Source organism: Scyliorhinus torazame, chromosome 4, assembly GCF_047496885.1.
Source record: "Scyliorhinus torazame isolate Kashiwa2021f chromosome 4, sScyTor2.1, whole genome shotgun sequence".
Taxonomy (NCBI): Eukaryota; Metazoa; Chordata; class Chondrichthyes; order Carcharhiniformes; family Scyliorhinidae; genus Scyliorhinus; species Scyliorhinus torazame.
Window position 1 is genome coordinate 303,900,968 of NC_092710.1, and position 7,500 is coordinate 303,908,467.

A 7,500-nucleotide genomic window follows, 5' to 3' on the forward strand; every position below is an offset into this window, starting at 1 on the left:
GCCCCAATGCCACAACTTGCATTCATGCGGCGCCTTCAGGCTAGGAGACAAAACGTCCTGCCGACACACTGGCTTGTGGCCACACGGGCCAGCTGGCGTGCCCATCAAAGTACAGCACGCCAAGGCACCCAACCGTGCTGCGTTGCAAAGGCCCGGCAAAGCTGCAGCAGCTGAATGGCCCGACCAAGCCGCCTGCCTGAGTTGAGCCCGCAGGCAAGTGTTGGGAGGAATGGCGAGGACGCAGAGAGCAGCAAAAGGTTGGCCTGCCTCTGGTGTGGAGAGTGCTTGGCGTGAGCAGTCTCTGCTGGCCGCAAAAGCCTACTGCACCTGGTATTCCCAGGCGGTCTCCCATCCAAGTACTAACCAGGCCTGAGTCTGCTTAGCTTCCGAGATCAGGCGTTTTCAGACTAGTATGGCCGTAGGCATCTGCACCACCGTCTTCTCGCCTATTCAAGCTGGCCACCCTAGCACCCTCGCCACTTCTTCTTTCCGGTTGTTTTCAATTTTTTCTCTCTCTTTTTCTACTTCTACTTCTACTTCTCCTCCTCTTTCTCTCCTTCTCCTGCTAATTCTAGCCTATATGCCTGATACTCGCTCCCCTTCCTGCCGTCCCCAGCTAGCTCTCTTTTTTTCTTCTCCACCTCCCCCAAGGAAAACTGCAAGCACCGCCCACCTCACACCAGCCTGCCACCTGCACGCTGCTGCCTTTCCACATTGCAACGCTGCGCACTTCTCTCAGCACAGCCAGCACAAGGGTCAGGCAGGCAATGCAAGCCAGCTCTCTCTTCCTTCGCTTTCCACCCCAGCCCCAATGCCACAACGTGCATTCATGCGGCGCCTTCAGGCTAGGAGACAGAACGTCCTGCCGACACACTGGCTTGTGGCCACACGGGCCAGCTGGCGTGCCCATCAAAGTACAGCACGCCAAGGCACCCAACCGTGCTGCGTTGCAAAGGCCCGGCAAAGCTGCAGCAGCTGAATGGCCCGACCAAGCCGCCTGCCTGAGTTGAGCCCGCAGGCAAGTGTTGGGAGGAATGGCGAGGACGCAGAGAGCAGCAAAAGGTTGGCCTGCCTCTGGTGTGGAGAGCGCTTGGCGTGAGCAGTCTCTGCTGGCCGCAAAAGCCTACTGCACCTGGTATTCCCAGGCGGTCTCCCATCCAAGTACTAACCAGGCCTGAGTCTGCCGAGCTTCAGAGATCAGACGAGATCGGGCGTTTTCAGACTAGTATGGCCGTAGGCATCTGCACCACCGTCTTCTTGCCTATTCAAGCCGGCCACGCTAGCACCCTCGCCACTTCTTCTTTCCGGTTGTTTTCAATTTTTTCTCTCTCTTTTTCTACTTCTACTTCTACTTCTCCTCCTCTTTCTCTCCTTCAACTGCTAATTCTAGCCTATATGCCTGATACTCGCTCCCCTTCATGCCGTCCCCAGCTAGCTCTCTTTTTTTCTTCGCCACCTCCACCAAGGAAAACTGCAAGCCCCGCCCACCTCACACCAGCCTGCCGCCTGCACGCTGCTGCCTTTCCACATTGCAACGCTGCGCACTTCTCTCAGCACAGCCAGCACAAGGGTCAGGCAGGCAATGCAAGCCAGCTCTCTCTTCCTTCGCTTTCCACACCAGCCCCAATGCCACAACTTGCATTCATGCGGCGCCTTCAGGCTAGGAGACAGAACGTCCTGCCGACACACTGGCTTGTGGCCACACGGGCCAGCTGGCGTGCCCATCAAAGTACAGCACGCCAAGGCACCCAACCGTGCTGCGTTGCAAAGGCCCGGCAAAGCTGCAGCAGCTGAATGGCCCGACCAAGCCGCCTGCCTGAGTTGAGCCCGCAGGCAAGTGTTGGGAGGAATGGCGAGGACGCAGAGAGCAGCAAAAGGTTGGCCTGCCTCTGGTGTGGAGAGTGCTTGGCGTGAGCAGTCTCTGCTGGCCGCAAAAGCCTACTGCACCTGGTATTCCCAGGCGGTCTCCCATCCAAGTACTAACCAGGCCTGAGTCTGCTTAGCTTCCGAGATCAGATGAGATCGGGCGTTTACAGATGAGATCGGGCGTTTACAGACTAGTATGGCCGTCGGCATCTGCAGCACCGTCTTCTTGCCTATTCAAGCTGGCCACGCTAGCACCCTCGCCACTTCTTCTTTCCGGTTGTTTTCAATTTTTTCTCTCTCTTTTTCTACTTCTACTTCTCCTCCTCTTTCTCTCCTTCTCCTGCTAATTCTAGCCTATATGCCTGATACTCGCTCCCCTTCATGCCTTCCCCAGCTAGCTCTCTTTTTTTCTTCTCCACCTCCCCCAAGGAAAACTGCAAGCCCCGCCCACCTCACACCAGCCTGCCGCCTGCACGCTGCTGCCTTTCCACATTGCAACGCTGCGCACTTCTCTCAGCACAGCCAGCACAAGGGTCAGGCAGGCAATGCAAGCCAGCTCTCTCTTCCTTCGCTTTCCACACCAGCCCCAATGCCACAACTTGCATTCATGCGGCGCCTTCAGGCTAGGAGAGAGAACGTCCTGCCGACACACTGGCTTGTGGCCACACGGGCCAGCTGGCGTGCCCATCAAAGTACAGCACGCCAAGGCACCCAACCGTGCTGCGTTGCAAAGGCCCGGCAAAGCTGCAGCAGCTGAATGGCCCGACCAAGCCGCCTGCCTGAGTTGAGCCCGCAGGCAAGTGTTGGGAGGAATGGCGAGGACGCAGAGAGCAGCAAAAGGTTGGCCTGCCTCTGGTGTGGAGAGTGCTTGGCGTGAGCAGTCTCTGCTGGCCGCAAAAGCCGACTGCACCTGGTATTCCCAGGCGGTCTCCCATCCAAGTACTAACCAGGCCTGAATCTGCTTAGCTTCCGAGATCAGACGAGATCGGGCGTTTTCAGACTAGTATGGCCGTAGGCATCTGCACCACCGTCTTCTTGCCTATTCAAGCCGGCCACCCTAGCACCCTCGCCACTTCTTCTTTCCGGTTGTTTTCAATTTTTTCTCTCTCTTTTTCTACTTCTACTTCTCCTCCTCTTTCTCTCCTTCTCCTGCTAATTCTAGCCTATATGCCTGATACTCGCTCCCCTTCATGCCATCCCCAGCTAGCTCTCTTTTTTTCTTCTCCACCTCCCCCAAGGAAAACTGCAAGCCCCGCCCACCTCACACCAGCCAGCCGCCTGCACGCTGCTGCCTTTCCACATTGCAACGCTGCGCACTTCTCTCAGCACAGCCAGCACAAGGGTCAGGCAGGCAATGCAAGCCAGCTCTCTCTTCCTTCGCTTTCCACACCAGCCCCAATGCCACAACTTGCATTCATGCGGCGCCTTCAGGCTAGGAGACAGAACGTCCTGCCGACACACTGGCTTGTGGCCACACGGGCCAGCTGGCGTGCCCATCAAAGTACAGCACGCCAAGGCACCCAACCGTGCTGCGTTGCAAAGGCCCGGCAAAGCTGCAGCAGCTGAATGGCCCGACCAAGCCACCTGCCTGAGTTGAGCCCGCAGGCAAGTGTTGGGAGGAATGGCGAGGACGCAGAGAGCAGCAAAAGGTTGGCCTGCCTCTGGTGTGGAGAGTGCTTGGCGTGAGCAGTCTCTGCTGGCCGCAAAAGCCTACTGCACCTGGTATTCCCAGGCGGTCTCCCATCCAAGTACTAACCAGGCCTGAGTCTGCTTAGCTTCCGAGATCAGACGAGATCGGGCGTTTTCAGACTAGTATGGCCGTAGGCATCTGCGCCACCGTCTTCTTGCCTATTCAAGCCGGCCACGCTAGCACCCTCGCCACTTCTTCTTTCCGGTTGTTTTCAATTTTTTCTCTCTCTTTTTCTACTTCTACTTCTCCTCCTCTTTCTCTCCTTCTCCTGCTAATTCTAGCCTATATGCCTGATACTCGCTCCCCTTCATGCCGTCCCCACCTAGCTCTCTTTTTTTCTTCTCCACCTCCCCCAAGGAAAACTGCAAGCCCCGCCCACCTCACACCAGCCTGCCGCCTGCACGCTGCTGCCTTTCCACATTGCAACGCTGCGCACTTCTCTCAGCACAGCCAGCACAAGGGTCAGGCAGGCAATGCAAGCCAGCTCTCTCTTCCTTCGCTTTCCACCCCAGCCCCAATGCCACAACTTGCATTCATGCGGCGCCTTCAGGCTAGGAGACAGAACGTCCTGCCGACACACTGGCTTGTGGCCACACGGGCCAGCTGGCGTGCCCATCAAAGTACAGCACGCCAAGGCACCCAACCGTGCTGCGTTGCAAAGGCCCGGCAAAGCTGCAGCAGCTGAATGGCCCGACCAAGCCGCCTGCCTGAGTTGAGCCCGCTGGCAAGTGTTGGGAGGAATGGCGAGGACGCAGAGAGCAGCAAAAGGTTGGCCTGCCTCTGGTGTGGAGAGTGCTTGGCGTGAGCAGTCTCTGCTGGCCGCAAAAGCCTACTGCACCTGGTATTCCCAGGCGGTCTCCCATCCAAGTACTAACCAGGCCTGAGTCTGCTTAGCTTCCGAGATCAGACGAGATCGGGCGTTTTCAGACTAGTATGGCCGTAGGCATCTGTACCACCGTCTTCTTGCCTATTCAAGCCGGCCACGCTAGCACCCTCGCCACTTCTTCTTTCCGGTTGTTTTCAATTTTTTCTCTCTCTTTTTCTACTTCTACTTCTACTTCTCCTCCTCTTTCTCTCCTTCTCCTGCTAATTCTAGCCAATATGCCTGATACTCGCTCCCCTTCATGCCGTCCCCAGCTAGCTCTCTTTTTTTCTTCTCCACCTCCCCCAAGGAAAACTGCAAGCCCCGCCCACCTCACACCAGCCTGCCGCCTGCACGCTGCTGCCTTTCCACATTGCAACGCTGCGCACTTCTCTCAGCACAGCCAGCACAAGGGTCAGGCAGGCAATGCAAGCCAGCTCTCTCTTCCTTCGCTTTCCACACCAGCCCCAATGCCACAACGTGCATTCATGCGGCGCCTTCAGGCTAGGAGAGAGAACGTCCTGCCGACACACTGGCTTGTGGCCACACGGGCCAGCTGGCGTGCCCATCAAAGTACAGCACGACAAGGCACCCAACCGTGCTGCGTTGCAAAGGCCCGGCAAAGCTGCAGCAGCTGAATGGCCCGACCAAGCCGCCTGCCTGAGTTGAGCCCGCAGGCAAGTGTTGGGAGGAATGGCGAGGACGCAGAGAGCAGCAAAAGGTTGGCCTGCCTCTGGTGTGGAGAGCGCTTGGCGTGAGCAGTCTCTGCTGGCCGCAAAAGCCTACTGCACCTGGTATTCCCAGGCGGTCTCCCATCCAAGTACTAACCAGGCCTGAGTCTGCTGAGCTTCCGAGATCAGACGAGATCGGGCGTTTTCAGACTAGTATGGCCGTAGGCATCTGCACCACCGTCTTCTTGCCTATTCAAGCCGGCCACGCTAGCACCCTCGCCACTTCTTCTTTCCGGTTGTTTTCAATTTTTTCTCTCTCTTTTTCTACTTCTACTTCTACTTCTCCTCCTCTTTCTCTCCTTCTCCTGCTAATTCTAGCCTATATGCCTGATACTCGCTCCCCTTCATGCCGTCCCCAGCTAGCTCTCTTTTTTTCTTCGCCACCTCCCCCAAGGAAAACTGCAAGCCCCGCCCACCTCACACCAGCCTGCCGCCTGCACGCTGCTGCCTTTCCACATTGCAACGCTGCGCACTTCTCTCAGCACAGCCAGCACACGGGTCAGGCAGGCAATGCAAGCCAGCTCTCTCTATCTTCGCTTTCCACACCAGCCCCAATGCCACAACTTGCATTCATGCGGCGCCTTCAGGCTAGGAGACAGAACGTCCTGCCGACACACTGGCTTGTGGCCACACGGGCCAGCTGGCGTGCCCATCAAAGTACAGCACGCCAAGGCACCCAACCGTGCTGCGTTGCAAAGGCCCGGCAAAGCTGCAGCAGCTGAATGGCCCGACCAAGCCGCCTGCCTGAGTTGAGCCCGCAGGCAAGTGTTGGGAGGAATGGCGAGGACGCAGAGAGCAGCAAAAGGTTGGCCTGCCTCTGGTGTGGAGAGTGCTTGGCGTGAGCAGTCTCTGCTGGCCGCAAAAGCCTACTGCACCTGGTATTCCCAGGCGGTCTCCCATCCAAGTACTAACCAGGCCTGAGTCTGCTTAGCTTCCGAGATCAGATGAGATCGGGCGTTTACAGACTAGTATGGCCGTAGGCATCTACAGCACCGTCTTCTTGCCTATTCAAGCCGGCCACCCTAGCACCCTCGCCACTTCTTCTTTCCGGTTGTTTTCAATTTTTTCTCTCTCTTTTTCTACTTCTACTTCTCCTCCTCTTTCTCTCCTTCTCCTGCTAATTCTAGCCTATATGCCTGATACTCGCTCCCCTTCATGCCGTCCCCAGCTAGCTCTCTTTTTTTCTTCTCCACCTCCCCCAAGGAAAACTGCAAGCCCCGCCCACCTCACACCAGCCTGCCGCCTGCACGCTGCTGCCTTTCCACATTGCAACGCTGCGCACTTCTCTCAGCACAGCCAGCACAAGGGTCAGGCAGGCAATGCAAGCCAGCTCTCTCTTCCTTCGCTTTCCACACCAGCCCCAATGCCACAACTTGCATTCATGCGGCGCCTTCAGGCTAGGAGACAGAACGTCCTGCCGACACACTGGCTTGTGGCCACACGGGCCAGCTGGCGTGCCCATCAAAGTACAGCACGCCAAGGCACCCAACCGTGCTGCGTTGCAAAGGCCCGGCAAAGCTGCAGCAGCTGAATGGCCCGACCAAGCCGCCTGCCTGAGTTGAGCCCGCAGGCAAGTGTTGGGAGGAATGGCGAGGACGCAGAGAGCAGCAAAAGGTTGGCCTGCCTCTGGTGTGGAGAGTGCTTGGCGTGAGCAGTCTCTGCTGGCCGCAAAAGCCTACTGCACCTGGTATTCCCAGGCGGTCTCCCATCCAAGTACTAACCAGGCGTGAGTCTGCTTAGCTTCCGAGATCTGACGAGATCGGGCGTTTTCAGACTAGTATGGCCGTAGGGATCTGCACCACCGTCTTCTTGCCTATTCAAGCCGGCCACGCTAGCACCCTCGCCACTTCTTCTTTCCGGTTGTTTTCAATTTTTTCTCTCTCTTTTTCTACTTCTACTTCTCTTTCTCCTCCTCTTTCTCTCCTTCTCCTGCTAATTCTAGCCTATATGCCTGATACTCGCTCCCCTTCATGCCGTCCCCACCTAGCTCTCTTTTTTTCTTCTCCACCTCCCCCAAGGAAAACTGCAAGCCCCGCCCACCTCACACCAGCCTGCCGCCTGCACGCTGCTGCCTTTCCACATTGCAACGCTGCGCACTTCTCTCAGCACAGCCAGCACAAGGGTCAGGCAGGCAATGCAAGCCAGCTCTCTCTTCCTTCGCTTTCCACACCAGCCCCAATGCCACAACTTGCATTCATGCGGCGCCTTCAGGCTAGGAGACAGAACGTCCTGCCGACACACTGGCTTGTGGCCACACGGGCCAGCTGGCGTGCCCATCAAAGTACAGCACGCCAAGGCACACAACCGTGCTGCGTTGCAAAGGCCCGGCAAAGCTGCAGCAGCTGAATGGC

General features: G+C 57.2%; 7 non-coding genes and 2 pseudogenes across 7 annotated transcripts; all 9 read right to left on the minus strand.

Annotated features, from left to right (window-relative positions):
- Positions 1–315: 315 nt before the first annotated feature.
- Positions 316–424, minus strand: LOC140415565 (5S ribosomal RNA; annotated as a pseudogene).
- Positions 425–1,120: 696 nt separating this feature from the next.
- On the minus strand, positions 1,121–1,239 carry LOC140415490 (5S ribosomal RNA). Its single transcript, XR_011944591.1, has one exon. It is a non-coding gene; the product is annotated as a 5S ribosomal RNA (ribosomal RNA).
- Positions 1,240–1,935: 696 nt separating this feature from the next.
- On the minus strand, positions 1,936–2,074 carry LOC140415461 (5S ribosomal RNA; annotated as a pseudogene).
- Positions 2,075–2,764: 690 nt separating this feature from the next.
- LOC140414749 (5S ribosomal RNA) lies at positions 2,765–2,883 on the minus strand. Its single transcript, XR_011943882.1, has one exon. It is a non-coding gene; the product is annotated as a 5S ribosomal RNA (ribosomal RNA).
- A 690-nt stretch (positions 2,884–3,573) lies between these two features.
- LOC140411818 (5S ribosomal RNA) lies at positions 3,574–3,692 on the minus strand. The gene has a single exon (XR_011941031.1). It is a non-coding gene; the product is annotated as a 5S ribosomal RNA (ribosomal RNA).
- A 690-nt stretch (positions 3,693–4,382) lies between these two features.
- Positions 4,383–4,501, minus strand: LOC140411819 (5S ribosomal RNA). The gene has a single exon (XR_011941032.1). It is a non-coding gene; the product is annotated as a 5S ribosomal RNA (ribosomal RNA).
- Positions 4,502–5,197: 696 nt separating this feature from the next.
- On the minus strand, positions 5,198–5,316 carry LOC140414448 (5S ribosomal RNA). Its single transcript, XR_011943581.1, has one exon. It is a non-coding gene; the product is annotated as a 5S ribosomal RNA (ribosomal RNA).
- Positions 5,317–6,012: 696 nt separating this feature from the next.
- On the minus strand, positions 6,013–6,131 carry LOC140412206 (5S ribosomal RNA). The gene has a single exon (XR_011941408.1). It is a non-coding gene; the product is annotated as a 5S ribosomal RNA (ribosomal RNA).
- Positions 6,132–6,821: 690 nt separating this feature from the next.
- LOC140415331 (5S ribosomal RNA) lies at positions 6,822–6,940 on the minus strand. The gene has a single exon (XR_011944443.1). It is a non-coding gene; the product is annotated as a 5S ribosomal RNA (ribosomal RNA).
- Between the last annotated feature and the right edge of the window lie 560 nt (positions 6,941–7,500).